Here is an 18993-nt window from a genome sequence, read left to right as displayed (position 1 = left end):
ACACTCTATACTCTACACTTTATAACCTACACTCTACACTCTATTCCATACACTCTATACCCTACACTCTATACCATACACTCTATACCCTACACTCTATACCCTACACTCTATACCCTACACTCTATACCCTACACTGTACACTCTATACCCTACACTCTATACCCTACACTCTACACTCTATACCCTACACTCGAATCAATACACTCTACACTCTATATCCTACACTCTATACCCTACACTCTATACTCTATACCCTACACTCTATACCCTACACTCTACACTCTATACCCTACACTCTATACCCTACACTCTATACTCTATACCCTACACTCTACACCCTACACTCTATAACATACACTCTATACCCTACACTCTATACCCTACACTCTACACCCTATACCCTACACTCTATACCCTACACTCTATACCATACACTCTATACCCTACACTCTATACCCTACAATCTATACCCTATACTCTACACTCTATACCCTACACTCTATACCATACACTCTATACCCTACACTCTATACCCTACAATCTACAATCTATACCCAATAGAATAGAACAACCTCCAGCACACATAAAAAAGGTGAGAAAAGTCTTGTCTTCAATTCACAATGATGCAATTTTATTCATTAATTCTGGGGGTTCACAGCCATGAAACAAAGTATAATGAGAGATTTTCCCAACGTTTCGACCGTGAAAAGGTCTTTATCAAGGGTACAATCTATACAAATAAAAACAAAAAATACAACATAAATAAATTGTATACTATGAAAATACAGATAATAAATCAAGAACTGTTATTACATAACATCAACAAAAATACTGGTAGTCCATATATGTATCTGAACTCTCAAAATCAACACCATGGAAAAAAGTAAATATGATATCCATTTATCAAATTAATCATAAAACCAGGTGTTCACATAATATAGGCCTTGAAGGCAGGACAATAAATGATGCATGGTTCCAAATGAACCTAAAGAGAAAATAATGGGTAAATAAATCAATAAATAACTAAATGTCTATAATCACCCCAATAGAGGTCAGAGCCGTGAAAAAATAAGAATGGGGAGGTACAAATGTATATAGTCGCTCTATAATATACAAATCCTGCACAAAATGTATAGCACATAAGCTATAAGGATATAAATAAACACACGAAAGTTAGTAGCGATGTATCCCCATAATGAGCCAGAGGTCCCCGGGAGAAAAAAAGAAAAAGACCACCAACAATGAACAAATAAACAAGCCTCAGCGTGCTGTGAAAGATAAATACCTTTAGTGGGGAGACAAAGAATACCTTTTGTCAGCACGTTTCATCCATATCTTTATAAGATAAAAAACTGTGTCTTACGTCACTGGGATTTGTTGGGTAAAGCATATCCGGGCATCCCGGAATTTAATGACACTCCCATCATGTGTTACAAAAAACCCTCGAATCTCAGAAATCTTTTGGTTAAGGCTGACATTGGGTCCGATAAACCCCATTACACACAAAGGACTCTTTCTACACAGAAGCGAGGTACGTTTCCTTGTCTTCATTGTTTTCAATGTTCTAACATCACGAAGGGAGAGACCTTCTCACACCCCCGATCCGGAAAAATTTTCAATATAAATGGCTTTTTCACATGCAATTCCTCTTATGTCATATATTTGATTAAGTGTCCATGCGGTCTCGGGTATGTTGGGGAGACTTCCCAGCATATCCGGGACCGCATATCCCAACACAAGTCTACCATCAGGTGTCAAAAGCTAATGTTACCTATTCCAGCACACTTTGCTGCTGCTGGACATAATGTGTCTCAACTTAAATATCAGGTCATAGAGAGTGTAGCATTACCTAGACGGGGAGGTGATAGGATCAAGAGACTTAAATCCAGGGAATCTTTTTGGATTTTCACATTACAAACACTGGAACCGTGGGGACTGAATAGGGAGTATGAGATCAGTTATTGAATATATTTTGATTATACGTCACAGTGTTTAATAAGTAGGCTGTATGTATATGTATATATATTTGAGTCATTTATTTTTTCTTTTTTATCTTTTCTTTTTCATAGGTTCCTTGATGTATAGGTATGTATCCCCTAAATGAGCGCTTATCTCCTCTTCTTTGGTTTTTTTCTTCCCTTCTTCTCTTTTTATTTTCCTGTTAATATTCTTTGTTTCCTTTCCTCTCATATAGTTTTGCACTACTTAGCGTCAGCATTTTATCTTTTATTCTCCTAGTTCTTTTGATTCCGGTACTATATGAGCGACGCTTTATATGTCTGTGCCTGCGTGGCTTTCTCTCCCTTCTGCTTTACTATATCACTCGGCTTCTCCCGGTGCCATGGTTACGACACATGAGTACTTCTCCTCTCTCTTGTTCGGCTTTTTCCGGGATGACTCGGCTTCACCACATGTGACTGACCGGAGATTACATCAGTGCCCTATATAAGGTCCTTCTACACACTGCTCCATTACTGCTCGGGGAGGCCTTTTCTTATCTTGTTCACCACTAAAGGTATTTATCTTTCACAGCACGCTGAGGCTTGTTTATTTGTTCATTGTTGGTGGTCTTTTTCTTTTTTTCTCCCGGGGACCTCTGGCTCATTATGGGGATACATCGCTACTAACTTTCGTGTGTTTATTTATATCCTTATAGCTTATGTGCTATACATTTTGTGCAGGATTTGTATATTATAGAGCGACTATATACATTTGTACCTCCCCATTCTTATTTTTTCACGGCTCTGACCTCTATTGGGGTGATTATAGACATTTAGTTATTTATTGATTTATTTACCCATTATTTTCTCTTTAGGTTCATTTGGAACCATGCATCATTTATTGTCCTGCCTTCAAGGCCTATATTATGTGAACACCTGGTTTTATGATTAATTTGATAAATGGATATCATATTTACTTTTTTCCATGGTGTTGATTTTGAGAGTTCAGATACATATATGGACTACCAGTATTTTTGTTGATGTTATGTAATAACAGTTCTTGATTTATTATCTGTATTTTCATAGTATACAATTTATTTATGTTGTATTTTTTGTTTTTATTTGTATAGATTGTACCCTTGATAAAGACCTTTTCACGGTCGAAACGTTGGGAAAATCTCTCATTATACTTTGTTTCATGGCTGTGAACCCCCAGAATTAATGAATAAAATTGCATCATTGTGAATTGAAGACAAGACTTTTCTCACCTTTTTTATGTGTGCTGGAGGTTGTTCTATTCTATTGACTTTATTTTTTTCCTCCTAAGCACCTACTTGTATTGAGTGCAAAGTGATCCTGATTATTCATATATACAATCTATACCCTACACTCTATAACATAAACTCTATACCCTACACTCTATACCCTACACCCTACACTCTATACCCTACACTCTACACTTTATACCCTACACTCTATACCATAAACTCTATACCCTACACTCTATACCCTACACTTTATAACCTACACTCTACACTCTATTCCATACACTCTATACCCTACACTCTATACCATACACTCTATACCCTACACTCTATACCCTACACTCTACACTCTATACCCTACACTCTATACCCTACACTCTACACTCTATACCCTACACTCTATACACTACACTCTACACTCTATACCCTTCACTCGAATCAATACACTCTACACTCTATACCCTACACTCTATACCCTACACTCTATACCCTACACTCTATACCCTACACTCTACACTCTATACCCTACACTCTATACCCTACACTCTATACTCTATACCCTACACTCTATACCCTACACTCTATACCCTACACTCGAATCAATACACTCTACACTCTATACCCTACACTCTATATCCTACACTCTATATTCTATACCCTACACTCTTTACCCTACACTCTATACCCTACACTCTGTACTCTATGCCCTACACTCTATACCCTACACTCTACACTCTATGCCCTACACTCGAATCCCTACACTCTATACCCTACACTCTATACCCTACACTCTATACCCTACACTCTACACTCTATACCTTACACTCTATACCCTACACTCTACACTCTACACTCTATACCCTACACTCTATACCTACACTCTATACCCTACACTCTATAACCTACACTCTATACCCTACACTCTATACCCTACACTCTACACTCTATACCCTACACTCTACACTCTATACCCTACACTCTATACCCTACACTCTACACTCTATACCCTACACTCTACACTCTATACCCTACACTCAATACCCTACACTCTATACCCTACACTCTATACCCTACACTCTATACCCTACACTCTATACCCTACACTCTATACCATACACTCTACACCCTACACTCTATACCCTACACTCTACACTCTATACCCTACACTCTACACCCTACACTCTACACCCTACACTCTATACCATACACTCTATACCCTACACTCTACACTCTATACCCGACACTCTATACCCGACACTCTATACCCTACACTCTATACCTTACACTATATACCCTACACTCTATATCCTACACTTTATTCCTTACACTCTATATCCTACACTCTATATCCTACACTCTATACCCTACACTCTACACTCTATACCCTACACTCTATACCATACACTCTATACCCTACACTCTATACCCTACACTCTACACTCTATACCCTACACTCTATACCCTACACTCTATAACATACACTCTATACCTTACACTCTATACCTTACACTCTATACCCTACACTCTACACTCTACACCCTACACTCTACACTCTACACCCTACACTCTACACTCTATACCCTACACTCTATAGCCTACACTCTATACGCTACACCCTACACTCTATACCCTACACTCTATACCCTACACTCTATACCCTACACTCTATACCCTACAATCTATACCATACACTCTATACCCTACACTTTATACCCCACACTCTACACTCTATTCCATACACTCTATACCCTACCCTCTATACCCTACACTCTATACCCTACACTCTACACTCTATACCCTACACTCTACACTCTATACCCTACACTCTATACCCTACACTCTATACCATACACTCTATACCCTACACTTCATACCCTACACTCTACACTCTATTCCATACACTCTATACCCTACACTCTATACCCTACACTCTATACCCTACACTCTACACTCTATACCCTACACTCTATACCGTACACTCTACACTCTATACCCTACAATCTATACCCTAAACTCTATACCCTACACTCTATACCCTACACCCTATACCCTACACTCTATACCCTGCACTCTACACTCTATACCCTACACTCTATACCATACACTCTATACCCTACACTATACCATACACTCTATACCCTACACTCTACACTCTCTACCCTACACTCTATACCCTACACTCTGTACCCTACACTCTATACCCTACACTCTATACCCTACACTCTATACCCTACACTCTACACCCTACACTCTATACCCTACACTCTATACCCTACACTCTATACCATACACTCTATACCCTACACTCTACACTCTATACCCTATACTCTACACCCTACACTCTATACCTTACACTCTATACCCTACACTCTACACTCTATACCCTACACTCTACACCCTACACTCTATAACATACACTCTATACCCTACACTCTATACCCTACACTCTACACTCTATACCCTACACTCTATACCATACACTCTATACCCAACACTCTATACCCTACAATCTATACCCTATACTCTACACTCTATACCCTACACTCTATACCATACACTCTATACCCTACACTCTATACCCTACAATCTACACTCTATACCCTACACTCTATAACATAAACTCTATACCCTACACTCTATACCCTACAACCTACACTCTATACCCTACACTCTACACTTTATACCCTACACTCTATACCATAAACTCTATACCCTACACTCTATACTCTACACTTTATAATCTACACTCTACACTCTATTCCATACACTCTATACCCTACACTCTATACCATACACTCTATACCCTACACTCTAAACACTACACTCTATACCCTAAACTCTATACCCTACACTGTACACTCTATACCCTACACTCTATACCCTACACTCTACACTCTATACCCTACACTCGAATCAATACACTCTACACTCTATACCCTACACTCTATACCCTACACTCTATACTCTATACCCTACACTCTATACCCTACACTCTACACTCTATACCCTACACTCTATACCCTACACTCTATACTCTATACCCTACACTCTATACCCTACACTCTACACTCTATACCCTACACTCGAATCCCTACATTCTACACTCTATACCCTACACTCTATACCCTACACTCTATACCCTACACTCTACACCCTACATACTACACTCTATACCCTACACTCTATACCATACACTCTATACCCTACACTCTACACTCTATACCCTACACTCTATACCCTACACTCTATACCCTACACTCTATACCCTACACTCTATACCCTACATACTACACTCTATACCCTACACTCTATACCTACACTCTATACCCTACACTCTATAACCTACACTCTTTACCCTACACTCTATACCCTACACTCTATACTCTATGCCCTACACTCTATACCCTACACTCTACACTCTATACCCTACACTCGAATCCCAACACTCTATACCCTACACTCTATACCCTACACTCTATACCTTACACTCTATACCCTACACTCTACACTCTATACCCTACACTCTATACCTACACTCTATACCCTACACTCTATAACCTACACTCTATACCCTACACTCTATACCCTACACTCTACACTCTATACCCTACACTCTACACTCTATACCCTACACTCTATACCCTACACTCTACACTCTATACCCTACACTCTACACTCTATACCCTACACTCTATACCCTACACTCTATACCCTACACTCTATACCCTACACTCTATACCATACACTCAACACCCTACACTCTATACCCTACACTCTACACTCTATACCCTACACTCTACACCCTACACTCTACACCCTACACTCTATACCATACACTCTATACCCTACACTCTACACTCTATACCCGACACTCTATACCCGACACTCTATACCCTACACTCTATAACCTACACTCTATACCTTACACTATATAGCCTACACTCTATATCCTACACTTTATTCCTTACACTCTATATCCTACATTCTATATCCTACACTCTATACCCTACACTCTACACTCTATACCCTACACTCTATACCATACACTCTATACCCTACACTCTATACCCTACACTCTACACTCTATACCCTACACTCTATAACCTACACTCTATAACATACACTCTATACCTTACACTCTATACCTTACACTCTATACCCTACACTCTACACTCTACACCCTACACTCTACACTCTACACCCTACACTCTACACTCTATACCCTACACTCTATAGCCTACACTCTATACGCTACACCCTACACTCTATACCCTACACTCTATACCCTACACTCTATACCCTACACTCTATACCATACACTCTATACCCTACACTTTATACCCCACACTCTACACTCTATTCCATACACTCTATACCCTACCCTCTATACCCTACACTATAATACCCTACACTCTACACTCTATACCCTACACTCTACACTCCATACCCTACACTCTATACCCTACACTCTATACCATACACTTCATACCCTACACTCTACACTCTATTCCATACACTCTATACCCTACACTCTATACCCTACACTCTACACTCTATACCCTACACTCTATACCCTACACTCTATACCGTACACTCTACACTCTATACCCTACAATCTATACCCTAAACTCTATACCCTACACTCTATACCCTACACCCTATACCCTACACTCTATACCCTGCACTCTACACTCTATACCCTACACTCTATACCATACACTCTATACCCTACACTATACCATACACTCTATACCCTACACTCTACACTCTCTACCCTACACTCTCTACCCTACACTCTGTACCCTACACTCTATACCCTACACTCTATACCCTACACTCTATACCCTACACTCTATACCCTACACCCTACACTCTATACCCTACACTCTATACCCTACACTCTATACCATACACTCTATACCATACACTCTACAGTCTATACCCTATACTCTACACCCTACACTCTATACCTTACACTCTATACCCTACACTCTACACTCTATACCCTATAATAATAATAATAATAATAATTTTTATTTATATAGCGCCAACATATTCCGCAGCGCTTTACAAATTATAGAGGGGACTTGTACATACAATAGACATTACAGCATAACAGAAATACAGTTCAAAACAGATACCAAGAGGAGTGAGGGCCCTGCTCGTAAGCTTACAAACTATGAGGAAAAGGGGAGACACGAGAGGTGGATGGTAACAATTGCTATAGTTATTCGGACCAGCCATAGTGTAAGGCTTGGGTGTTCATGTAAAGCTGCATGAACCAGTTAATTAATTTTTTTTTTTTTTTTAATATAGGCCACACAGGGATCGTTAGGTTAATGCATTGAGGCGGTAGGCCAGTCTGAACAAATGAGTTTTTAGGGCACGCTTAAAACTGTGGGGATTGGGGATTAATCGTATTATCCTAGGTAGTGCATTCCAAAGAATCGGCGCAGCACGTGTAAAGTCTTGGAGACGGGAGTGGGAGGTTCTGATTATTGAGGATGCTAACCTGAGGTCATCAGCGGAGCGGAGGGCACGGGTAGGGTGGTAGACTGAGACCAGAGAGGAGATGTAGGGTGGTGCTGAGCCATGGAGTGCTTTGTGGATGAGGGTAGTAGTTTTGTACTGGATTCTTGAGTGGATGGGTAACCAGTGTAATGACTGGCACAAGGTAGAGGCATCGGTGTAACGGTTGGTGAGGAATATGATCCTGGCAGCAGCATTCAGGACAGATTGGAGCGGGGAGAGTTTGGTAAGAGGGAGGCCGATTAGTAGAGAGTTACAATAGTCCAGACGAGAATGAATAAGTGAAACAGTAAGAGTTTTTGCAGAGTCGAAAGTAAGAAAAGGGCGAATTCTAGAAATGTTTTTGAGATGCAGGTAAGAAGAGCGAGCCAGTGATCGGATGTGGGGGGTGAATGAAAGGTCAGAATCAAGGATGACCCCAAGGCAGCGGGCATGTTGCTTTGGAGTAATGGTGGAACCGCAAACGGAGATGGCAATGTCAGGCAAAGGTAGGTTAGTAGAGGGAGAAAACACGAGGAGTTCAGTTTTTGACAGGTTTAGTTTCAGATAGAGGGAGGACATGATGCTAGAGACAGCGGTAAGACAATCACTGGTGTTTTCTAATAAGGCAGGCGTGAGATCAGGAGAAGAAGTGTATAGTTGGGTGTCGTCAGCATAGAGATGGTACTGGAAGCCAAATCTACTGATTGTTTGTCCAATAGGGGCAGTATACAAAGAGAAGAGGAGGGGGCCTAGGACTGATCCTTGAGGAACCCCAACAGTAAGGGGAAGGTGAGAGGAGGAGGAACCAGCGAAACATACAGTGAAGGATCGGTCAGAGAGATAGGAGGAGAACCAGGAGAGAACGGTGTCCTTGAGGCCGATGGAGCGGAGCATAGTGAGGAGGAGCTGATGATCCACAGTATCAAATGCTGCAGAGAGATCCAAGAGAATTAGCATGGAGTAGTGACCATTAGATTTAGCTGTTAGTAGGTCATTAGAGACTTTAGTGAGGGCAGTTTCAGTAGAGTGTAAAGAGCGGAAACCAGATTGAAGAGGGTCGAGAAGAGAGTTATCTGAGAGATAGCGGGTAAGACGGGAGTGGACCAGGCGTTCGAGGAGTTTAGAGATGAAGGGAAGATTAGAGACAGGTCTATAATTAGCGGCACAGTTTTGGTCGAGGGATGGTTTTTTAAGTAATGGATGTATGATGGCATGCTTAAATGAGGAGGGAAAAATACCGGAAGTGAGGGAAAGGTTGAATATTTTTGTTAGGTGAGAGGTGACAGCCGGGGAAAGGGACTGGAGGAAATGTGACGGAATGGGGTCACTGGTGCAAGTGGTCGGGCGAGAAGATGCAAGGAGCCTGCTTACTTCTTCTTCTGTAACTGGTTCAAAGTCAGAGAGTGAACTAGATGCAGTGGGGGAGGGAGGACAGTGCATGGTATGAAGAGATTGGGAGATGATTTCCTGTCGAATATGGTCAATTTTTTCTTTGAAGTAATTGGCCAGATTGTCAGCACGGAGATCCGTGGTTGGGGCCTGCGCTCTTGGGTTGAGTAGGGACTGGAACGTGTCAAAGAGACGTTTAGGGTTATTGGACAGGGAGGTGATGAGGGTGTTGAAGTAGGTTTGTTTGGAGAGGTGAAGGGCAGAATTGTATGTCTTTAGCATGAACTTATAATGGATGAAATCTTCGGGTAGATTAGATTTTCTCCACAGACGTTCTGCGCACCTGGAGCACCGCTGCAGGAAACGTGTTTGCAGCGTGTGCCACGGTTGTTGCCGTCTGTGCCGAGTTGTTTTATGTATAGGAGGAGCAGCTTCATCCAGGGCACTTTGCAGGGTTTCATTGTAATGCTTCAGAGCAGAATCAGGACATGAGATGGAGGAGATTGGGGCCAATGAGGACTGCAAGTTCTTCATAAGTTCCTGGGTGTTAATGGCCTGTATGTTTCTATAAGTGTGGAAAGTGTGGGTGACCTGAGCGGGATGGCAGTTCTTGATAGAGAATGAAAGAAGGTGGTGGTCAGAGAGTGGGAGAGGGGAGTTTGTGAAATCATCCACTGAGCAAAGCCGGGAGAAGACCAAGTCAAGGGAGTTTCCATCTTCATGTGTTGGAGAGTTAGTATGCTGCGAGAGGCCGAAAGAGGAGGTTAGAGCCAAAAGGTGAGAAGCAGATGGGGAGAGGGGAGAGGCAATAGGGATGTTGAAATCACCCATGATAAGGGTGGGGGTGTCACAGGAAAGAAAGTGTGGAAGCCAGGTGGCAAAGTGATCCAGGAACTGATGAGAGGGGCCGGGAGGACGATACACCACCACCACTCGCATGGAGAAGGGGACGTAGAGTCTGACCACATGGACCTCAAAGGAAGGGAAGACAAGTGAGGGTACTTGGGGGATAACTTGGAAAGTACATTTTGGTGAAAGGAGCAGACCAACGCCTCCACCTGCTCTGTTGTCCGATCTTGGGGTATGAGAAAAGCGTAGTGCACCATATGAAAGAGCAGCAGCAGCGGTGGTGTCTGACTGCTGGATCCAGGTTTCAGTAAGAGCCAGGAGATTAAGAGAATTAGAAAGGAAGAAGTCATGGATGAAGGAGAGTTTATTACACACAGAGCGAGAATTCCAAAGGGCACAATTCAAAGAGACAGAAGGCATGCAGGGAATATTAATAAGGTTAGAGGGGTTTCTGGGTGTAGCAATTGGGAGGTTTGACTGGCTATAACATGGGGGGCCGGGGTTTGGAGAGATGTCTCCAGCAACTAGGAGGAGGAGGATCGAAAGAGTGAGCAGATGGTTAAGTGATTTGTGAGAGCGTCTCTTGTGTTGGATGGTGGGACTGAATGGATCTGCGCTGCTAAGCAATGTGAACAGAGCATGAGTGCTATACATAGGAGAGGCAAGGACAGAGGGGCCGATATGGATGGAGTGTAGAGAGTTAATGCAAGGGCGGTGAATGTGAGTGAATGCAGCAGCCAGGATATAGAATATGCAAATAAATATGGTGAGTATTTGTGTTGTTTCAAGTGAATAGGGAATAGATTTAGATTGTCTTACCTGTCTCCTGCCCTGTCTAACTGCCATGTTATAACTGCCGAGTACTTAGAAAAAAAAGTACTTTGAATAAAAATACACGAATACAAGTGCACGAATGCACCCCTGCATGAATGCTTCCCCAAGCTAAGTCTACATTTATAGAAGGCTAGCCCTTAGATCTTCCTATTTTTTTTTTTTTTTTTTGTGTTAAAGCTCGTTAGCAATCAATCAAACTCAGTTGAGACAACAGGACACAATAAATGTAGTGATCAGATAAACAAATGTCCAGGTCTACATGGATCATAGACCACTTTGAAACAGTTATGTGATCTCGCTGAGTAAGGACATGCAAAGTCAGATTAAATATCTATAAACACAAAAAATGCATAATAGGATGACTAACATATATAGATATATGCAGGATTCAATGCCGAAGATGGAATGACTCAGATACCATTCAAGCTGCTTGCTGTCAGGGACTGGAGCAATAGACATGCAGGATATTTCAGCTCAGAGAATGAATGATCTGTTTACCATTCAAGCTGCTTGCTGTCAGGGACTGGAGCAATAGACATGCAGGATATTTCAGCTCAGAGAATGAATGATCTGTTTACCATTCAAGCTGCTTGCTGTCAGGGACTGGAGCAATAGACATGCAGGATATTTCAGCTCAGAGAATGAATGATCTGTTTACCTGTATGAAGAGAGAAGAGATGCTTGATTATATTCTGCCATGTTATAACTGCCGAGTACTTAGAAAAAAAAGTACTTTGAATAAAAATACACGAATACAAGTGCACGAATGCACCCCTGCATGAATGCTTCCCCAAGCTAAGTCTACATTTATAGAAGGCTAGCCCTTAGATCTTCCTATTTTTTTTTTTTTTTTTTGTGTTAAAGCTCGTTAGCAATCAATCAAACTCAGTTGAGACAACAGGACACAATAAATGTAGTGATCAGATAAACAAATGTCCAGGTCTACATGGATCATAGACCACTTTGAAACAGTTATGTGATCTCGCTGAGTAAGGACATGCAAAGTCAGATTAAATATCTATAAACACAAAAAATGCATAATAGGATGACTAACATATATAGATATATGCAGGATTCAATGCCGAAGATGGAATGACTCAGATACCATTCAAGCTGCTTGCTGTCAGGGACTGGAGCAATAGACATGCAGGATATTTCAGCTCAGAGAATGAATGATCTGTTTACCATTCAAGCTGCTTGCTGTCAGGGACTGGAGCAATAGACATGCAGGATATTTCAGCTCAGAGAATGAATGATCTGTTTACCATTCAAGCTGCTTGCTGTCAGGGACTGGAGCAATAGACATGCAGGATATTTCAGCTCAGAGAATGAATGATCTGTTTACCTGTATGAAGAGAGAAGAGATGCTTGATTATATTCTGCCATGTTATAACTGCCGAGTACTTAGAAAAAAAAGTACTTTGAATAAAAATACACGAATACAAGTGCACGAATGCACCCCTGCATGAATGCTTCCCCAAGCTAAGTCTACATTTATAGAAGGCTAGCCCTTAGATCTTCCTATTTTTTTTTTTTTTTTTTGTGTTAAAGCTCGTTAGCAATCAATCAAACTCAGTTGAGACAACAGGACACAATAAATGTAGTGATCAGATAAACAAATGTCCAGGTCTACATGGATCATAGACCACTTTGAAACAGTTATGTGATCTCGCTGAGTAAGGACATGCAAAGTCAGATTAAATATCTATAAACACAAAAAATGCATAATAGGATGACTAACATATATAGATATATGCAGGATTCAATGCCGAAGATGGAATGACTCAGATACCATTCAAGCTGCTTGCTGTCAGGGACTGGAGCAATAGACATGCAGGATATTTCAGCTCAGAGAATGAATGATCTGTTTACCATTCAAGCTGCTTGCTGTCAGGGACTGGAGCAATAGACATGCAGGATATTTCAGCTCAGAGAATGAATGATCTGTTTACCATTCAAGCTGCTTGCTGTCAGGGACTGGAGCAATAGACATGCAGGATATTTCAGCTCAGAGAATGAATGATCTGTTTACCATTCAAGCTGCTTGCTGTCAGGGACTGGAGCAATAGACATGCAGGATATTTCAGCTCAGAGAATGAATGATCTGTTTACCATTCAAGCTGCTTGCTGTCAGGGACTGGAGCAATAGACATGCAGGATATTTCAGCTCAGAGAATGAATGATCTGTTTACCATTCAAGCTGCTTGCTGTCAGGGACTGGAGCAATAGACATGCAGGATATTTCAGCTCAGAGAATGAATGATCTGTTTACCTGTATGAAGAGAGAAGAGATGCTTGATTATATTCTGCCATGTTATAACTGCCGAGTACTTAGAAAAAAAAGTACTTTGAATAAAAATACACGAATACAAGTGCACGAATGCACCCCTGCATGAATGCTTCCCCAAGCTAAGTCTACATTTATAGAAGGCTAGCCCTTAGATCTTCCTATTTTTTTTTTTTTTTTTTGTGTTAAAGCTCGTTAGCAATCAATCAAACTCAGTTGAGACAACAGGACACAATAAATGTAGTGATCAGATAAACAAATGTCCAGGTCTACATGGATCATAGACCACTTTGAAACAGTTATGTGATCTCGCTGAGTAAGGACATGCAAAGTCAGATTAAATATCTATAAACACAAAAAATGCATAATAGGATGACTAACATATATAGATATATGCAGGATTCAATGCCGAAGATGGAATGACTCAGATACCATTCAAGCTGCTTGCTGTCAGGGACTGGAGCAATAGACATGCAGGATATTTCAGCTCAGAGAATGAATGATCTGTTTACCATTCAAGCTGCTTGCTGTCAGGGACTGGAGCAATAGACATGCAGGATATTTCAGCTCAGAGAATGAATGATCTGTTTACCATTCAAGCTGCTTGCTGTCAGGGACTGGAGCAATAGACATGCAGGATATTTCAGCTCAGAGAATGAATGATCTGTTTACCTGTATGAAGAGAGAAGAGATGCTTGATTATATTCTGCCATGTTATAACTGCCGAGTACTTAGAAAAAAAAGTACTTTGAATAAAAATACACGAATACAAGTGCACGAATGCACCCCTGCATGAATGCTTCCCCAAGCTAAGTCTACATTTATAGAAGGCTAGCCCTTAGATCTTCCTATTTTTTTTTTTTTTTTTTGTGTTAAAGCTCGTTAGCAATCAATCAAACTCAGTTGAGACAACAGGACACAATAAATGTAGTGATCAGATAAACAAATGTCCAGGTCTACATGGATCATAGACCACTTTGAAACAGTTATGTGATCTCGCTGAGTAAGGACATGCAAAGTCAGATTAAATATCTATAAACACAAAAAATGCATAATAGGATGACTAACATATATAGATATATGCAGGATTCAATGCCGAAGATGGAATGACTCAGATACCATTCAAGCTGCTTGCTGTCAGGGACTGGAGCAATAGACATGCAGGATATTTCAGCTCAGAGAATGAATGATCTGTTTACCATTCAAGCTGCTTGCTGTCAGGGACTGGAGCAATAGACATGCAGGATATTTCAGCTCAGAGAATGAATGATCTGTTTACCATTCAAGCTGCTTGCTGTCAGGGACTGGAGCAATAGACATGCAGGATATTTCAGCTCAGAGAATGAATGATCTGTTTACCATTCAAGCTGCTTGCTGTCAGGGACTGGAGCAATAGACATGCAGGATATTTCAGCTCAGAGAATGAATGATCTGTTTACCATTCAAGCTGCTTGCTGTCAGGGACTGGAGCAATAGACATGCAGGATATTTCAGCTCAGAGAATGAATGATCTGTTTACCATTCAAGCTGCTTGCTGTCAGGGACTGGAGCAATAGACATGCAGGATATTTCAGCTCAGAGAATGAATGATCTGTTTACCTGTATGAAGAGAGAAGAGATGCTTGATTATATTCTGCCATGTTATAACTGCCGAGTACTTAGAAAAAAAAGTACTTTGAATAAAAATACACGAATACAAGTGCACGAATGCACCCCTGCATGAATGCTTCCCCAAGCTAAGTCTACATTTATAGAAGGCTAGCCCTTAGATCTTCCTATTTTTTTTTTTTTTTTTTGTGTTAAAGCTCGTTAGCAATCAATCAAACTCAGTTGAGACAACAGGACACAATAAATGTAGTGATCAGATAAACAAATGTCCAGGTCTACATGGATCATAGACCACTTTGAAACAGTTATGTGATCTCGCTGAGTAAGGACATGCAAAGTCAGATTAAATATCTATAAACACAAAAAATGCATAATAGGATGACTAACATATATAGATATATGCAGGATTCAATGCCGAAGATGGAATGACTCAGATACCATTCAAGCTGCTTGCTGTCAGGGACTGGAGCAATAGACATGCAGGATATTTCAGCTCAGAGAATGAATGATCTGTTTACCTGTATGAAGAGAGAAGAGATGCTTGATTATATTCTGCCATGTTATAACTGCCGAGTACTTAGAAAAAAAAGTACTTTGAATAAAAATACACGAATACAAGTGCACGAATGCACCCCTGCATGAATGCTTCCCCAAGCTAAGTCTACATTTATAGAAGGCTAGCCCTTAGATCTTCCTATTTTTTTTTTTTTTTTTTGTGTTAAAGCTCGTTAGCAATCAATCAAACTCAGTTGAGACAACAGGACACAATAAATGTAGTGATCAGATAAACAAATGTCCAGGTCTACATGGATCATAGACCACTTTGAAACAGTTATGTGATCTCGCTGAGTAAGGACATGCAAAGTCAGATTAAATATCTATAAACACAAAAAATGCATAATAGGATGACTAACATATATAGATATATGCAGGATTCAATGCCGAAGATGGAATGACTCAGATACCATTCAAGCTGCTTGCTGTCAGGGACTGGAGCAATAGACATGCAGGATATTTCAGCTCAGAGAATGAATGATCTGTTTACCATTCAAGCTGCTTGCTGTCAGGGACTGGAGCAATAGACATGCAGGATATTTCAGCTCAGAGAATGAATGATCTGTTTACCTGTATGAAGAGAGAAGAGATGCTTGATTATATTCTGCCATGTTATAACTGCCGAGTACTTAGAAAAAAAAGTACTTTGAATAAAAATACACGAATACAAGTGCACGAATGCACCCCTGCATGAATGCTTCCCCAAGCTAAGTCTACATTTATAGAAGGCTAGCCCTTAGATCTTCCTATTTTTTTTTTTTTTTTTTGTGTTAAAGCTCGTTAGCAATCAATCAAACTCAGTTGAGACAACAGGACACAATAAATGTAGTGATCAGATAAACAAATGTCCAGGTCTACATGGATCATAGACCACTTTGAAACAGTTATGTGATCTCGCTGAGTAAGGACATGCAAAGTCAGATTAAATATCTATAAACACAAAAAATGCATAATAGGATGACTAACATATATAGATATATGCAGGATTCAATGCCGAAGATGGAATGACTCAGATACCATTCAAGCTGCTTGCTGTCAGGGACTGGAGCAATAGACATGCAGGATATTTCAGCTCAGAGAATGAATGATCTGTTTACCATTCAAGCTGCTTGCTGTCAGGGACTGGAGCAATAGACATGCAGGATATTTCAGCTCAGAGAATGAATGATCTGTTTACCATTCAAGCTGCTTGCTGTCAGGGACTGGAGCAATAGACATGCAGGGTATTTCAGCTCAGAGAATGAATGATCTGTTTACCTGTATGAAGAGAGAAGAGATGCTTGATTATATTCTGCCATGTTATAACTGCCGAGTACTTAGAAAAAAAAGTACTTTGAATAAAAATACACGAATACAAGTGCACGAATGCACCCCTGCATGAATGCTTCCCCAAGCTAAGTCTACATTTATAGAAGGCTAGCCCTTAGATCTTCCTATTTTTTTTTTTTTTTTTTGTGTTAAAGCTCGTTAGCAATCAATCAAACTCAGTTGAGACAACAGGACACAATAAATGTAGTGATCAGATAAACAAATGTCCAGGTCTACATGGATCATAGACCACTTTGAAACAGTTATGTGATCTCGCTGAGTAAGGACATGCAAAGTCAGATTAAATATCTATAAACACAAAAAATGCATAATAGGATGACTAACATATATAGATATATGCAGGATTCAATGCCGAAGATGGAATGACTCAGATACCATTCAAGCTGCTTGCTGTCAGGGACTGGAGCAATAGACATGCAGGATATTTCAGCTCAGAGAATGAATGATCTGTTTACCATTCAAGCTGCTTGCTGTCAGGGACTGGAGCAATAGACATGCAGGATATTTCAGCTCAGAGAATGAATGATCTGTTTACCATTCAAGCTGCTTGCTGTCAGGGACTGGAGCAATAGACATGCAGGATATTTCAGCTCAGAGAATGAATGATCTGTTTACCTGTATGAAGAGAGAAGAGATGCTTGATTATATTCTGCCATGTTATAACTGCCGAGTACTTAGAAAAAAAAGTACTTTGAATAAAAATACACGAATACAAGTGCACGAATGCACCCCTGCATGAATGCTTCCCCAAGCTAAGTCTACATTTATAGAAGGCTAGCCCTTAGATCTTCCTATTTTTTTTTTTTTTTTTTGTGTTAAAGCTCGTTAGCAATCAATCAAACTCAGTTGAGACAACAGGACACAATAAATGTAGTGATCAGATAAACAAATGTCCAGGTCTACATGGATCATAGACCACTTTGAAACAGTTATGTGATCTCGCTGAGTAAGGACATGCAAAGTCAGATTAAATATCTATAAACACAAAAAATGCATAATAGGATGACTAACATATATAGATATATGCAGGATTCAATGCCGAAGATGGAATGACTCAGATACCATTCAAGCTGCTTGCTGTCAGGGACTGGAGCAATAGACATGCAGGATATTTCAGCTCAGAGAATGAATGATCTGTTTACCATTCAAGCTGCTTGCTGTCAGGGACTGGAGCAATAGACATGCAGGATATTTCAGCTCAGAGAATGAATGATCTGTTTACCATTCAAGCTGCTTGCTGTCAGGGACTGGAGCAATAGACATGCAGGATATTTCAGCTCAGAGAATGAATGATCTGTTTACCATTCAAGCTGCTTGCTGTCAGGGACTGGAGCAATAGACATGCAGGATATTTCAGCTCAGAGAATGAATGATCTGTTTACCATTCAAGCTGCTTGCTGTCAGGGACTGGAGCAATAGACAT

General features: G+C 40.5%; 1 long non-coding RNA gene across 1 annotated transcript; it reads left to right on the top strand.

Annotated features, from left to right (window-relative positions):
• The first annotated feature begins 1792 nt into the window (after window positions 1–1792).
• LOC138652060 (uncharacterized) lies at window positions 1793–3189 on the top strand. Its single transcript, XR_011315561.1, has 2 exons — window positions 1793–2518; window positions 3074–3189. It is a non-coding gene; the product is annotated as an uncharacterized lncRNA (long non-coding RNA).
• Window positions 3190–18993: the final 15804 nt, after the last annotated feature.

This window comes from Ranitomeya imitator, chromosome 10 (genome assembly GCF_032444005.1).
Source record: "Ranitomeya imitator isolate aRanImi1 chromosome 10, aRanImi1.pri, whole genome shotgun sequence".
Taxonomy (NCBI): domain Eukaryota; kingdom Metazoa; phylum Chordata; class Amphibia; order Anura; family Dendrobatidae; genus Ranitomeya; species Ranitomeya imitator.
This window is presented reverse-complemented; position numbering and strand designations above follow the sequence as displayed.